This window comes from Anas acuta, chromosome 1 (assembly GCF_963932015.1).
Source record: "Anas acuta chromosome 1, bAnaAcu1.1, whole genome shotgun sequence".
Classification (NCBI taxonomy): domain Eukaryota; kingdom Metazoa; phylum Chordata; class Aves; order Anseriformes; family Anatidae; genus Anas; species Anas acuta.
Genome location: NC_088979.1, coordinates 152,707,282 through 152,722,773, shown reverse-complemented (window position 1 = coordinate 152,722,773; position 15,492 = coordinate 152,707,282). Strand labels below are relative to the sequence as shown.

Here is a 15,492-nt window from a genome sequence, read left to right as displayed (position 1 = left end):
AATTTTTGGAGCAGATCTGTTTGTAGGTGTGTATGAGAGTATGACTGTGTGCATGAAATGTGTCAAGTCTCCTTCAGCTGTGGGATCTTGAGTTCTGCAAACAATGACTTTTTATTCATCTCTGCTCTTCAGCTTTCCATTTCTTTCCTCCATCTGTTAACTAATAGTAGGAGAAGTGTGAAGTTTGTCATGCATACAGATGTTAACAAATCCTTGCTATGAGTGAAAATAGTTTGAAAGTAACAAACTAAATTGCTAGAAGTAATGCACCTAAATAGAAGAAAATATGACTAATCTAAAGGGTAACTTAGAAACTTAGAAATATTACAAATATATGAATTTCTCCCTACTATTTACTTTCTAATGTGAATTTTTATTCAGATAATTGTAATAAATGATTTTTTAGAAAAAAAAATATATTTTTCATTAAATGTAGTGACCATTGAGTAGCACTAAAAAGTATAAGCAAAAGTAACATATTTTAACAATAACATATTATACCAAGTATGCTCTTGACTAGCTTACCTTTTGTCCTAAATAATCTATAACAGTCTAACATATAGACAGCAAAACAAAGAGTAGGCTCAACATTACTGAGTTTTAATGTATATTTTAATTTTTAGTATTTCATGTTTAATGACACAATAAGAATTCACAGTTTGGGAATGTTTGTGAATGGCTCCTCATTCAAATAACTTAATAAGTGAAGTTCAGAAAAGATCAAACCAAGAACCCTTGTGCTGGTGCTGCAGTCTGACGATGATTGGGGCTGAAAACTACCAGTCCTGTTACTGTGTAGTTAATGCTGTTTGGGCCAACTTATGAAATATTCTCTTTTTTTGGTTGAAAGAAAAGTAGTGTGCAAGCCACTTTATTTTTTCTCTTTATCTCTCACATTTTTTTTCTTCTTTTTCTTTTGGTTTATTATTTCAGGTTTTTTGAAGAAGAGAAAAGAGAAAATAAAATAAAAGAAGAGAAAAGAACAAGGAAGGGGCGGGGGGGGGAGGAGAGGGAAGAGGAGGGGAGGAGAGGGGAAAAAGAAAGACCCATAATGCAACAGTAAGAAATAGCCAGTACTTATATATGGTACATCTAAAAAAAATATCTTGGTAGAGGAAGATTTAAAATCAGATTGATAATTTTTGGAGTGTAAGCACATCAGTTATTGATTTAAAAAAAAAAAAAAAAAAAAAAAGTGATTAAAAACATTATTTTCCATATCTGTGGTGGAGATTTGCCAGCCTTGATGCAGCTCCATAAAAAGCTCAGCATTCTTTGTAACTTATTGCACACAGCAATCAACAAGAGCAGACACTGGGAAGCAGTGCAGGAATCTCCTAAAATATTGACTTTGTATATTGACAGAAAAAGTCATTGTTCTGTCAGGAACTGATAACCTTATTAATTTTTTTCTTAGCACCAGAAGCTTCTGCTCTCTTAACTGCACCAACATGGAAGTGGACATACTTTGGCTACAGATGAAAGTGAGTGGTTGAAAGGTGAGGAAACATTTTTAAAAATGGAGTAACAATAAACTGATCAGTTTTTGTGAAAATCTGTTTAACACCCCCAAGTAGGTATTTAACCTATGTGGTTCCTTACACCCCATGCTCTAGCAAATATAAATATACTTTTAAAACAATTGACAAAGCATTTTTACTAACATATTTTAGCTACCATCTCTTGTGTGGTTTTTGTTTGTTTGTTTGCTTGCTTGCTTGTTTGTTTTTATCTTGTCACAGTCAGAAGGTTAAGGGTCTTACTTAAGCATATTTTCCTGTATGTCTTCAGTTTGGTATGTTTGCACACAGCTACTGTCAACCAGGAGGTAGTAAGATTCTACAAAGGTCCTTCATCTTATTATTTTTGCTGAGCAGATGAGATTTTTCCCAGTAATAAAACATATGATAGAATGATAAAATCACAGAATGGCTTGGGTTGGAAGGGACCATAAAGGTCACCTAGTTCCTACCCCTCCACCACGGGCAGGGATGCTACCCATTAGACCAGGTTGTTTACAGCACCATCCAGCCTTGACCACTTCCAGGGATGGGGCATCTGCACCTTTTCTGATCAACCTCTTTAAGTGCCTTGCTACACTCACAGTAAAGAATTTCTTATATCTAATCTAAATCTCCCCTTTTTTAGTTTAACACCAATACCCCTTGTTCTATCTGTTATAAAGTGTTGTTATATTCAAGGAGCATAATTGTCAAACCCCAAACTTTAACTAATCTAGATTACAGACAACAAACAAACAACAAACTACAAAAAAAAAAAAAAAAAAAAAAGAACGAAACTAAACCATTACATATATGAAAATACATATATGAAAATGCTGAGATTAAGAACTTCTCTTAAAATTCCATATTCCAGTGCATAAAATCTAGAATGAGGAACAGTGTGTATATTTTGACTTTCTCAGAGTAACGTGTCTGGCTGGGGAGACATACTACCCTGTAGTACTTGCAGTTACCTGATACATACTGCAGTACTTATAGTTACCTGATCACAGACGGATTTTAATCCTGACAAATGTCACTTCTCTAGCAAAACTGAAAGATTTATGACCGTCTAACTAGCTGAACCTATCTCACTGATGTTACACAGAGATGGAGTTTACTGGCAATCTAGTGGATGGAAATCTTAATTTGTATTCTGCTTTGTATGGGTTTAGTGTAAAGTGGTTTGATTTATTTATCTGTAAAATATCCAGACAGCCCATGAAACACCTGTGAGATACCTCATCATGTTGGCATTTCCCTTTTTATCTTTTCCAAATTTGTGATGGAGCAAGAATCCTGAGGTGGAGAGTAGACTTACAACGTCAGTTAGTTAGTTTGTCATAACACAGGCTGTGATGGGAGATTGCCAATGATGGTAAAGATTGGATTGTTTCATAATGATAAGATCTTTCATCAGCATCAGTTACAGCTCATATTATTCTTCACTGATTCCTCTCATCAACATCTACTTTGTGATCCTCATGCTTCACTTCAGAATTAGTTCCCCCTTTTTTAACACACACTATGTGATGAAGTGGATTATAAATTTGAGGACCTTTAACAAATGCATTGTGACCACAAACTTTAAAATGTCTGGAGTATTTCTAAAATCATGACACATTGTTTCTTGATCACAGTGGCTATTTTGAGAGTCGGTATGGTTTTCATCCCCAGTGTATGAAAAGGAGGCTCCTTAGCTGAGTAATGTGCATAGGATGTAATTTTCCCTCAAACATACATGGATTTCAGTGACTTCTTAATATACCACTGCTACCTATTCACATCTACTCCATGCCAATGACAAAGCTCAATTAAGAGAAATATGTAAAGAAACTCCAAAACAGACAAAAAGAAAGCTTATGTCACAAATGGGAGAATATTCTTGGCTTCATGCAGCTCATTGCTTGTATGTATATGTTAAAGATAATTAAAAAAAGTAATTAAATTGTAGTCTGAGAATCTGATAGCATAGCTAACTCCTCTCATTACAGCCAAATGCCACTTTTATTTTTTTTCATGGTGAAAATTTTTGTTACACCTTAAGTATTACAGTAGCTGACAATTAAATTGTTCACCCACCTTGTATGTGACGTTAGTTGCCAGCAACACTTCAACCAAGTAGCATGACACAGTGAAAAACAAGTGGAATGCCAGCTCTTAGACAATGTTCTCAATCATTTCCTGTCAGATCACATAAACTTCACCTTCACCTTTCAGGTCTGATATGTGAGTAACTGGGATTTTCAAGTGGATCTTCATCAGCCCTTAAATCATATCTCCAGAAAAAAACATCCTGAAGGAGTGTAGTATGACCAGAAGAGTCTGGTCCAATCAACCTCTCCTTAGACTGGACCTAGAACCTGCTCTGCAGATCAGACTAACTGAGAGAGATAAAAGCTGTCTTTTCCCAGGTGAGGACTTTAGGCTGTACTGAAAGGTGCTAACTATGCTATCAAATTCTCAAGCTTCTCTTTTATTGATCTTTAGTTGGCTTTGAGCAATTTACATCTAAGCTAAAATTATGTCTCTGTTCTAAACTTTCCCCTCACCCCACCACATAGCTGCAGTGGGACATTTTTAAAGTTACCATGATGAATTTTGAGGCCACCTGTGGGATGTTTTTTTGTGTAAGAAAAACAGATTTATGAGAGTCTTCTGGCAAAACACAGTAATCAAGTTATGTCAGGTAAAACCCACAGCTGAAATAGGTAAGAAATTGAAACTGAGGAAATACAGAGAAACCCTTAAAGCTATGATAATATGCAGAGAACCTTTGGGAAATAAGCATGAATGTAATTGTAACGTACAATTGGAATTATAACTCCAATTACATTGGAATGTAATTTATTCACACAATATTACATTTCTTTTTTCCAGTCTCAGTCAAGATCCACTGAACTTTATTTTTGCACTCTTCTCTTAGTCTCTAATGGCTTCTTGATCAAGTGAAGACTCTCTCTAAACCTTGCTGCTTTTTTTCTTCCAACGTAACATTTCTAAGACAGATTCTCTTTTCTCTGTCTTAATCTAAAAATCTAATGCAGGACTTCATCATGCTGTAGTAGTTGTTGCCAGGCTTTAACAAATGAAGTGTTGCATTATCAATATTCAAAACAAGGCTCCAGGAATCATTTTCTCACCCTGTTGTTTTGATCACATCACATATCTTTGCAGCCATTATTACTGCTGACTTCACACCGTATGTTTTGAAAGTAAAGGCAAATCTTTCCAAGTTGCTTGCTCACTGCCCTATTCAATCAGTTATCCCTTGAGAGTACAATGGTGTCAGTTCCCTCTTTCAGCCTTTTCAAAGAAAAAGATTTCATCAGCCTCTACTTTCTCTTTGTGGGAGAAAGCATGTGAGAAGGACCTATGGCTAGATTTCCACAGAGCAGGAAGCCAACTTTCAGACAGATCTTTAAAATATTCTTTCTATGGTAAGATATATATATATATATATATATACACACATTGATATACATATATTTAAATAATCTGGTAAGGAGGACTTCCCTTGGTAATAAAGAGTGTAGTCTCACTGTACTCTTCCTACCTGTTTTTACCAACTTAATTTGTCTCATATAAGTTCATGTGCTCAATACTAGATAAAATAGTGCCAGTTGACAGACTAAGCAATTCATACTTTGGGGCAATTAATAGATTTAGTTGGTATACTCAAAATTTGCTTAAGCAAAACTATGTTTTGGAGATCTGATGGTCAAATTCCCCTTAAGGGAAGACAATTCTCATAATTTAATAGTACATTCAGTCCTTTTCCCTAATAGAGTTTCCACAAGATGTATCTTTATGCTCTTATGCTCTTAAGCTCTTGATCAAAATTATCCATGCAGTAAGCTTTACCAAAAGATGCCCTCTACTATAGGGAGCATTCCCTTATTATGACAAAGCCCAAAGGCCTTGATCCGTGCCGGTGTTATTCCCTTCCCGTCACTTTCCATTTATAGAGTTTTTCCTTCTTCTATCTCATTGACATGAAAAGCCTACAGGCTTGAATAGAAGGAGGCTCCTGTTTAAATTGGTACCACAAAGCACAGGTAATAATTGGCTGCTTCTGCACTATGCAGCAACCTCAGCACTGTGAAACACGATACTTAAGCCACTTAGTCACCTGTAAATCTGGCAACAGAGAAGCTAAGGGCAGGAGGTCAATTAGGACAACACTATGAGTAGCAGTAATAGACTTTCTGTGCTGGGTTTTTGCTTTAACAGTTGAAAGGCAGTAGAGAGGATGACCATGAGGAGCTAAGGGACAAACAGGCTTCCCAAAGTATACCACAAATGTTTATAAATCTAATGACAATGAAAGAAGTCTGCCTGTTATACAGCTCTGCAAATAGCTGCCTCTGTGGAACACAGACTGGAATCTTTTCTAAGATAAATGCTGAAAACAACCAGCTTGGGTGAGCAAGGACATTGAGCTCAACTCTCCCATATGGCTGGCAAATGGTTTAATCAATAAGTTGCTGTTTGAAAGAAGGAAAGAAGGAAGGATGTCATCAATGTCACTCACTTTAATCAATACTTTAAAGAAAAGAGTGATATGTCCAGCATACAGATTCTGTTATAAGAAAAAATACAAATAACAAAAGTAAATAAATAAATGAATAATAAAAAAAATAACAGTTCTGAGTTCTAGGGAGTTTAAAGCTGAAAATCCTGATCTGGCATCCATGCATTACCTTATTGTTCATAACGTAATGTGTTTCAACCCTGGAGAAAGGTGGAGGGGGCAGAGGGATGATCAGATATGCCCTTCTTTGAAGAAGTTCAGCAAGGTTAGGTGGATCCCTCCTGAACATGCCTGTTCTCTTGAGAGCCTTCGAAGCTGCTTAATTTTTCCTTGTTCACCTAAAGCAAACCTCAGAGTTGTGAGAGCCATATTTGTAGTTCTCTGATGGACGACAGATCCTGCTTGCAGCTACAGTGTGTTAGGCCTAATGTTAGGTCTAATGGTATGTATGCTGCAGATGAATTAAATCAGTATAAAGGATTGGAATGGACAAGGACAGTGGCAAAAAGCTACCTGGAACAGTGGCACAGCTGGGAGAGATATTTTACTCTGGCCCTTTGAACCCATGCATTGTGCTTGATGGCCACGTTCTTGAACGAAACTGGTATGGCACCACTACTTCCTTTGCACTTGTTCTTCATGTCCATGTTGGCAACTATTCCCAGCTATTTGCTTTCTGTGATACATTTGTATTCTCTGTGTATTTCTGTTTTATACAATGCAGTGTCAGGAATGAGCAAGAGCATAGACCAGACGAGCTGCTGAGTGACCGCAGCCTGTGTGGCTCTCTCCCCTCAGCTCCACCTTTCTAAGGTGGGTGAGGTGAAGTTGGACTTCTGAAGCAACTTAATCAGTCCTGTGTGGGATATATATATATATATATATATACATATATATTTATTTCTGAAATATTTGGGGCAAGAATGAAGTTTGAGTAGTGATTGCAATGCTGTCAAACCGTGAGTTCCTCAGTTTCAAACTGACACCTTGAAAACCTCGATTTTAAATCGTTTTCTGGTACTCATGTATTACGCTCCCCATTCTACCAAGGCCTGCTGCCATCATCCCCTCTGCCCACCCCTCACTCCCGGTCGGAGCAGCAGTGGAGGGGAGCAGAAGGCGCGGGGCAGGAGCGACCACGGGCACCAACGAGCGGCAATGGGCAACAAGGGGCGTCAAGAGGCGCCGTGGGGCTCCCTCACAGAGCCAGGGGGCTGCAGAGGGCCGGGGGCGCCAACGGCCGGGCACGCGCCCGCCCCTCGCCCCTCCTAACGGTCGCGGGGAGCGGTCGCGCTGAGGGGAGGCGAGGAGACGTCGCTCTCCGGCTAGGGTCGCGCCCTCGTGTCATTTTCTTTATATATATATATATATATATATGCGTATACATACACATATATATATTTTAAAGAAGGAGTGGGTGTGAGGGAACTAGCGCCGCGCGAAGCAGCGGCAGCTGCCTCCGGGGAGCCGCGTGCGTGAGGCAGGGGCAGCAGACGCGATTACTTCAGAATTTATTTAAGGACTGGTGGAAACCACTGCGGCGGCTTCCAGGGGAAGTCCCCGCCGACGAGGAGCGCGCCCAGCCCAGCGGCTCCCGCAGCCGCCCTCTTTCCCTCCCTCCATCCCTCCCTGTCTCCCTCCGCCGCCCCCGGCCATCGCCCGCTCCCGCCCGCGGCGGTGCCTCACGCCCGGGCAGCGGGCTGGGGGGCCGCTTGCCCACGCTTGGCATTGCCGAGTGCGCACCGTTAATTCCGTGCCTGGGCTTGCTGGGCTGCAGCACATACTCATTCCCGCTGCTTTGTCGCGGTGGGAGCGCAGCAGATGGCAGGGTTTAAACACCACACGCCCGCCTAGACGAGATGTAGTGCCGCTCGCCAAGCGCTCGCTGTGGAGGAGCCCCGTGTGCCGCCCGCCTTTTTTTACACACGCATCGCCCGGCACTGGGGCAGGACGGAGCCGGGCAGCCGGTGGGCGGCAGCGATGGGGGCTCCTGCCGTGGGGACACGACATGCCGTGGGGACATGCCGTGGGGGCTTGCTTTTACTGCTGCCCCGCAGCGCCCAGCTCAGCCCCGGCACGGTGCCTGCCAGGCGGCGGTGGGCAGCGGCAGAGGGTTTCTCGCTGTGAAGCAGAAAGCCGCGGTCGCTTTTCATCACGCAGTCGTGCGTGCGTGTGGACCTCAGTCACGCGTGGAGGAAGAATTAGCCTGGGAGGTACTGAAGGACCAGGGGAGCCGGATAGCACTCGGCTAAGTTTAACAAAAGATGAGAAATAAAAGAAAGATGCTTTCGCCCTGGCCCCTCCCCACTGTAATATCTTGCCTCCAGCTGCAAAGATGCTGTTGCTTGAAAGGGGCTGCTGGAGCTTTAAGAGCCGCTCCCCCCCCTCCTGCTCCTGACAATGGTCTGAGCCGAGCTCTGCTTCTCAAAGCAAAATTTGTAATATGCCATTTTTCCTATGGATGCTTCTCCTCTTGGCTGCTGACGAAGTGACCGAAGAAAATGCCGAGGTGCCAAGCAGCCAGTCTTGCCGGAGGACGAGTGCGGGGGCTTGGGGTTTCTCGGAGCAACGCCTGTGTCACCATTGCTAGGAAGATGCTCCAGGAGTGCTCGGCTGTGTGAGTCCCCGCTCGAAGCCGGTGGAGACTGCGGTTGTTATTGATCAAGTGAAATAGCAGACGCCGAAATAAAAGCCACTAGGTACTGAACCCTCTATTTCTGAGTTAGACCTTCCCTCCATAGCTCCGACATCCTCTGGGAGGTGAGGTGCAAATGCAAAATCTTGCAATTTGCCTCTTGCTGTAGTGTGCGTTGTATTATTTAAATGTGTTTCTGTAATGGGAGTTGGGAGTTGGGGAATTTCAGAGTAAAAATCATGAAGGTAACTTCTTTTCTGTTGATGTGATTGAGGGAGATACGACACAAAGAACAAATAGTTGAAATGAGTCCTTTATTTAAGGTACCATTGTTGATTGCCCCTCCTATGTAGAAGTGCAGGATGCTTCTGTTAAAGGTGATATCATAGTTTAGTGATGACTGGCAGGTAAGGAGTTAACTAGGAGGAGGAATATGCGTGTAATGCAACTCAGACAATAGGAAGGATTTTCCTTATGGAATTACTCTGCTGCTTTAGAGCGATCTTGCTGAGAACATTTGAAAAGACATAATCGCGGAAAGAAATGGTTTTATTAGCCACAGTGTCTGTTTAACAATTTGGAAAAAAAAATAGCTTGTAAATGCAAAATATCCAGAATGATCCAATGAAATGAGTTTTCAAGCTGATGTCACTATGGACCGGCTAGAATATATGCTAGTTAGATTTCTACTTATCTTTCCTGCAGCAAAATTATAAGTAACTTGAAATGACTCCTCAACCTTGGTGTGCAAATCAAGCAGCTGAATATACAAAAAATAATAATAAATAAACACCAAGCTTTTAAAACCAATTGTGGACAAAAAGGTGAAGCAATAAAATTAAATTTACATCTAAGGTGGTACATCTAAGGTGGTAGCCTTCAAGGTGAGCAAAATGAATGCTTGCCTAAGAGCCTTTGTCAGGCAGTAGCCAAGTATTACTCTGTCTTCTTATTCTCAGACCTTGCACAAGTGAAAGAAGTCCAGCTGGTAAATTACTCCCAGGCTACATGCAAATGTAGAGATGTTTGTTATAGAATTCGTATTTAAAAAAAAAAGTAATTCCGAGACTCTTGGACAAACGAGAGAAGATATCAAATAGGGTGGGGTCCAATGAGAAGAAAGATGACAACTTTGTCATTTTCCACCTCTACAACTTATATATCACAGACAATTCAAGTAGTTTTAGGAAAAGTCAGTACTGGGGATGCACTTTCAAACCTGGTCCATACATGATTATCAGCATCTGCAGACAGAAGATACATGAGGATTGCTATCAATTTAGTTAGCAATGCCTTATATAACAACTCTAACTAAGGGTGGGCATACGCTATGCTGTTTGTTGCAATTTTTGCCCATTTACTCATCTGAAGGTCTAAACTGAGCTTCAGAATTCCTAATTGAACTAATATTCAGTTCACTCTTAATGGAGACATCATGCAGCTAACCCTATAGATTGGTTTTGACATTTTTTCATACAAGCTGAAAAATCTTTAATGCAATGACAGTGAATCACATTCTTTCCCCTTACTCATTTTAAACAGTGGTTGCTTTTTGTAAGTTGAATGCTTTGTGATTAGAGAGAAATCTTGGTCATGATTTCTCATAATATTGTAGGCTCTAGTCCAATAAAATCCAGCATGCTCCCTTATCAAGTGTAACATACATGTGTATTCTTTATGCTCCTCTTTGGAAGTAGTAAAATGACAGGAGGTTGATGTCTTGTCTTAGTGACTCCCAACCATCTATATAAACATATACAAACCCAATAAAGTCCATGATAGAATTGTCATGAACTTAAGCAGTTGGGCTTCGTGCAAATGTTTGGAGAAAACACTGAAATAGGAACCAATCAGCCTGGAAAGAATAGATTTTTCCATGATTTTCGTAGTAGATACACAGTGGATGAGGAAGAGTGTGTATTTAGAGAACTTTAATATGCTTCACAGGCTGCCATTGTGTAAGCATGGCTGTGATACCTGAGCACTTCTGGTCTAGAAATACTATTAAAATAAGTACATAAGCTTGAATTGGCTTAATTGTTTCTAAGTAGAAGAATTCCATGGTTATTACATTGCCTAACTGTCAGTCTCTTTCCAGGTCCACATGTGCTATGTGGATTTTAAGGGAAGCAGTAATTTGTCTGTATCCTGCTTCTTCTTCAAAAGCCCTCAGATGGGGGTGAGATGGTTGTAAGGTGCTGCACAGGTTCGGTATCTGTTGAAGTTTGTGAGAGCTGTGGGCACTTCATGTGCTTCCTGAGCAAGGGAGTTGTCACGTATGCTCTGTGCCTTCTGAGGACCCTGAGAGAGTGTTTGTGTATTAAAGATAAAATGCTGATGACTTAAAAAAATATATATATATTGCATTGAGGGATTGTTTTACTTACATTTAGAATACCTGGTAAAAAGGTAAATGTTTTACTGCAGAGATACCAACTTCAGTATTAGTGGAGTTTTTATTTTTCTTTTTAAAGAAAAACACGTTTGAAAAGTCTTCTTATGGTTGACTTGGATTATTCAAGCATAGTTTAAGCTATATTACTACAGGGCAAGTTATCCTTTTTCTGGAGAAGTAACACAATTTTTTTATTTCCATTGAATGAAGAGATATGCAATGCATATTTAGGTATTAATGAAGCATCTGTCACCCTTTCCCTCCACTCCTTCCTCTTTTTTGCAGTCCTGGCCACATGGAAGTGTTGCAGAGGATAATGTGCACAGAGACTTATTTGGTTTTCATCAACATCTGTGGTCTTGGAGACGTGGGACAGAGGTGTTTAATCCACCACTTGCAGTTCCTGCACAACCACTGAAACAAATTCCAACTCCCTCAGTGTTCTTTCTGGGATGGTTGTGTTCCCTCAGGTGTAACTCAGTATGCCGTCACTCATACCCTGACAGAGTGAGATAGGTGTCTGGCCTGTTCCTCACCTACTCTTGAGGAACAGGATGCTTAGTGAAAGTTTTTCTCATCCCTTTTCCTTCCTCTCCTTTCTGGCTCAATTTTCTGGGGGCAGCAACCCAGAGTTCTCCTCAAGTGTCACAGAACTGTATGGTCTTGCTAATAGATGGTTGGGCACCACTGCTTAGTTATAATTTGAGATATCAAGCTAGGAAACCGACATGAATGCCTGAAGTAGTCTTTCTTAATCTTTTTATCTTCCTTTAATATGACCAGAGTCTTGGTACAAAAGTCCTTAGTAAATAACTTCAGTGGGAATTTACTCAGACTCCACAAAGCTGACTCCTCATAGCTGGTTATAAATTTCTGATTTTAATCTATTTAACACCAGGAACTTTATTAATTTATTTATTTTTAAGAAAGAATGGTGTTAGGAAGTTTTTTGGTTTTGTTCTTATTTTCCCTGACAAGAATATGTGTCCATATTTTTATTTCTCTTTAATGGAGTATTCAGAAAACTTCCTAAATGTACTGAGTACATCATGCCCTTATTTATATTATAAATGTTGACTTTATATTCAGACCTCAAATAAGAACAACTTTGGTGTTTGAATTCTAGGGAAAAATATTTATGTACTTTTTCTTCTTTTGTGATTCTAGAAAGTAATATACCAATTAACTACTGTCATTCCTTACATAGGTGTTCCCCTGCCAAGCTAGGCTTCAACAGCTTTTCAATCTTTATTCTGAAAATATTTTTTTGTTATTTGCTTTACTGGGTAGCTGAAAAGTGTAAAGCATTAAACTCTTTTTTCAAACTTTTATTTTGTTTGAGGCATTTGAATAAGTAAAACCAGAAAGCAAGTAGGGCATATTGAGCTATAAGACTTTTCAAACTTTAAGTTTACAATTTTCTAAGACATGGCAATTTATCATCCAGTGATAAATCAGTGGTAATTGTTTATTCTTCTTGTGTGTGTTTTCTGACAAACAGCAATTACCTGAATTTCCTTTTATTTTCTTCTTTTTTTTTTTTTTTGAAAATGTAACCATACTCATGAATACAACGAGGTGAGCCACAACGTGGAGTTGTTGGGTTGTTGTGTTTTTTGTTTTTGTTGTTTGTTTAGATTTATTTCAAATTTCTCTTCAGCCTCATTTAAGTGTATATTAAATTTCAGAATATCTATGGTAAATAAGTAAATTCTTTGAACATAAAGCTATCTCCAGAAACATGGAATTATTCAGTGTAGAAGAGGCCTGTGGAGATCATTTGCACCAACTGCTTGCTCAATGCAGGGACAATGTCAGAATAAGATCAGGTTGCTTAGAGTAAGTTTGGACAATAAAAGAAAAGTCAGCAATTATCTTACATTTCTGAAGTTTAATGCAGAGATTTGTATACACCAGCTTTGCTTCTATTTCATCCAAGTACCTGAAAATTGTAACACAAGTTACTTTGCAACTTAGAATTGTGGCAATGCAATTCAAGTGTTCTGTTGCAAGCTTCAGAGAAGGGATTCTGATGCTCTGTGCACATAGCTGTTTGTGTTTGCTCATCCCCCATTTACTGTAACTGTCAGCTCTGAATTCTTTTTCCCTAACAGGACTCATCAGAGATATGTAATGGTAATTGCCTTGTAGTGTATTATTAAAAGGAATATTACCCTAGGTAATAACAAAAATCTTAATACAGCAGCTGGCACATACAGACCAAATGGAGGCATTAAAATACATACAAAGACTAGATGAACTTATTTTTGTGTCTGAATTTCAGTGAAAACATGAACTTGAATGAGAAACTAACAACCTATCATGTTGTCCAAAAAAAAAAAAAATAATTAAAAAAATCAGAAATGTGCAGAGATGGAAAACTAAAGCCTGAATCTGTTGGGGCTATCTCTGTACAGTTATATGCAGCCAGTAGCATGGCAAGGGAGCAGGAGTTCAAAGCATGGGCTTATAAGCATAAAAAGAAAACAAGAAATAGCCAGATGTCAGTTTATAACTGTATTTAGTCCATTCAAAAGTCCTGGTTTAGAAAATCAAGACCTATCAGCACACCCAGTCTTTGAAGAAGCTAAGAGTGGTGGCTGAAAAGGGAGTTTACCCATGGTCCCCATTTCAACCTCCTGAGTTCTGTTCTGGGTGGAATTAATAATCTTACATGGATTAACATAAATTATATACTTGAGACAAGTATCTACTGGACATGCATGGATCTGTTCTTCCTGAACTGTATCTAGATCCAGTAGGTCTGGCATGCATCTGATCTGTCTATTTAAAAAACAAAACAAAACAAAACAAAAAAAAACCACGATGCCTGCATATGTAGTGAAATGTATGAGATATATCAAAACTTCTGTAAACTCATGGATCAGGCACAAAAATGCATGTGGCACCTTAGGTCTAAAACACAATAGAAGTGGGCCTGCCAATTTTTCTGAGCCTTTAAGAACTTCAGCTTTGAGTGTAATTGTGTCTTCCCCATAAATACAGTTGAAAAAGACATATATTTTTCACAGAAAGAATGACTATTGTTGGTTATTTTACTATAGAAATCACTTTAAGGGTTTAATGTTCAAAATCTTTCTTGTGTAAGATACACGTTAGCCTAACACAGATTTGTAGTCCATGATTAGTGGGTCAAGAGTAAGTAGTTATAGTGATGCCTTCTGATTTCAGTCTATGAAATATTTCAGTTGATTATATTATGAAACCAGAATTGAAAATTGTTGGGGTTTAGGGTTTTTTAATCACCAGCTTTAGGTTTTAAATTGAAAATTACTTCAAAGGGAAATCAGAAGTTGCCCACTATCCCAATTGGAAATTTTAAAAAATAATTACAACTACTCAGGGTGTGACCATATAAACAATCAGACCTAACTGTTCAGAGAAATACTATCTTTATTTTATGTTTTAATGTAAATTCCACAGTTGTTTCCATTTGCATTGTGTTGGCTTGTATCTTTCTGTGCTTTCGGTGCGTGCAAACTAAATTCCTTCCAGCTATAATTAACCTGGAAGCTTGCTCTTAAATGTAATGCCCTGACCCCATGTGTGAACCACATCATCATGTGGTTAACCATGGGTTGGCTAACACTTGTGCACCATCAGAAGGCTCTGGAAACTTCAAGAATTCATACAACTCCCTGACATGATTCACTTACTATATAAAGAACCAAATGCATATGAGCCTCAGCTATTTGTCCTCAGCTGCCAATCTTCTACTAGTAAATTGTGATCAGTCTGTTTGTTGACACTTCCTCCTCTATTTACTTTTGTCAGTTTAGTGTCCTTTCTCTGCTTTACCTGCCCTATCTTTTGTTGCAACTGCCCTCACTGAACCTTGCTTTTCTTTTTTACTCTTTTTTTTTTTTTTTCCATGTCTTTAAAATTCTTCAAATATTCACAGTATTTTGATTCTTCTATCAAGCAGAAAGTTTATAAAGGGTGCAATAAGGTCCTGGGGAAATGGCTCTGTTCTTAAACATGTGCTGGAAGAGGACCAGCATTTCATGGGAATAGTGTTAAATGGTGGGAGCCTCAGGACATTGAAAGCATCCCATCTGCTGGCAGGTATGAGAGTGATAAATGCCAGATAACGTTTAAAAAAAAAATGTTTTTCTAAAGGCAATAAGATACAAATCATTGTAATTTGGGCAGCATTGCATATATTTCTTTCATGAAAAGCTGCAAGAAATCTTTGTTTGGGAGCCCCATAACAGACCTGCAATTATCTGAATTTTTGCTACTGTTTTCTGGGTTGATGACCCGGAAGAACTCTTTGGATTGGATTTTGAACTTGATTTCCTTCAAAGTTGTTCCTGTGTTCACACTGCTGCCTCCCAGAAAAGATCCATGTGGGAACAGGCAGGATTCCCCTTTTTCCTGCTCCTCACCACTGCAAGCATCAATA

At 39.3% G+C, this 15,492-nt stretch overlaps 1 protein-coding gene across 10 annotated transcripts in view; it reads left to right on the top strand.

The window, feature by feature from the left end:
• The first annotated feature begins 7,776 nt into the window (after window positions 1-7,776).
• The window catches only part of PPFIA2 (PTPRF interacting protein alpha 2), a 334,088-nt gene continuing 326,372 nt past the window's right edge, over window positions 7,777-15,492 (top strand). For 2 of the 10 annotated variants that reach the window (XM_068667351.1, XM_068667357.1), the window contains exon 1: window positions 7,777-8,735. The gene's annotated coding sequence lies outside the window, so the exon portion shown is untranslated. Of the gene's footprint in view, window positions 8,797-15,492 lie in introns of all 10 variants that reach the window. The other 8 variants (XM_068667342.1, XM_068667367.1, XM_068667360.1 and 5 more) reach the window with 5 other exon arrangements.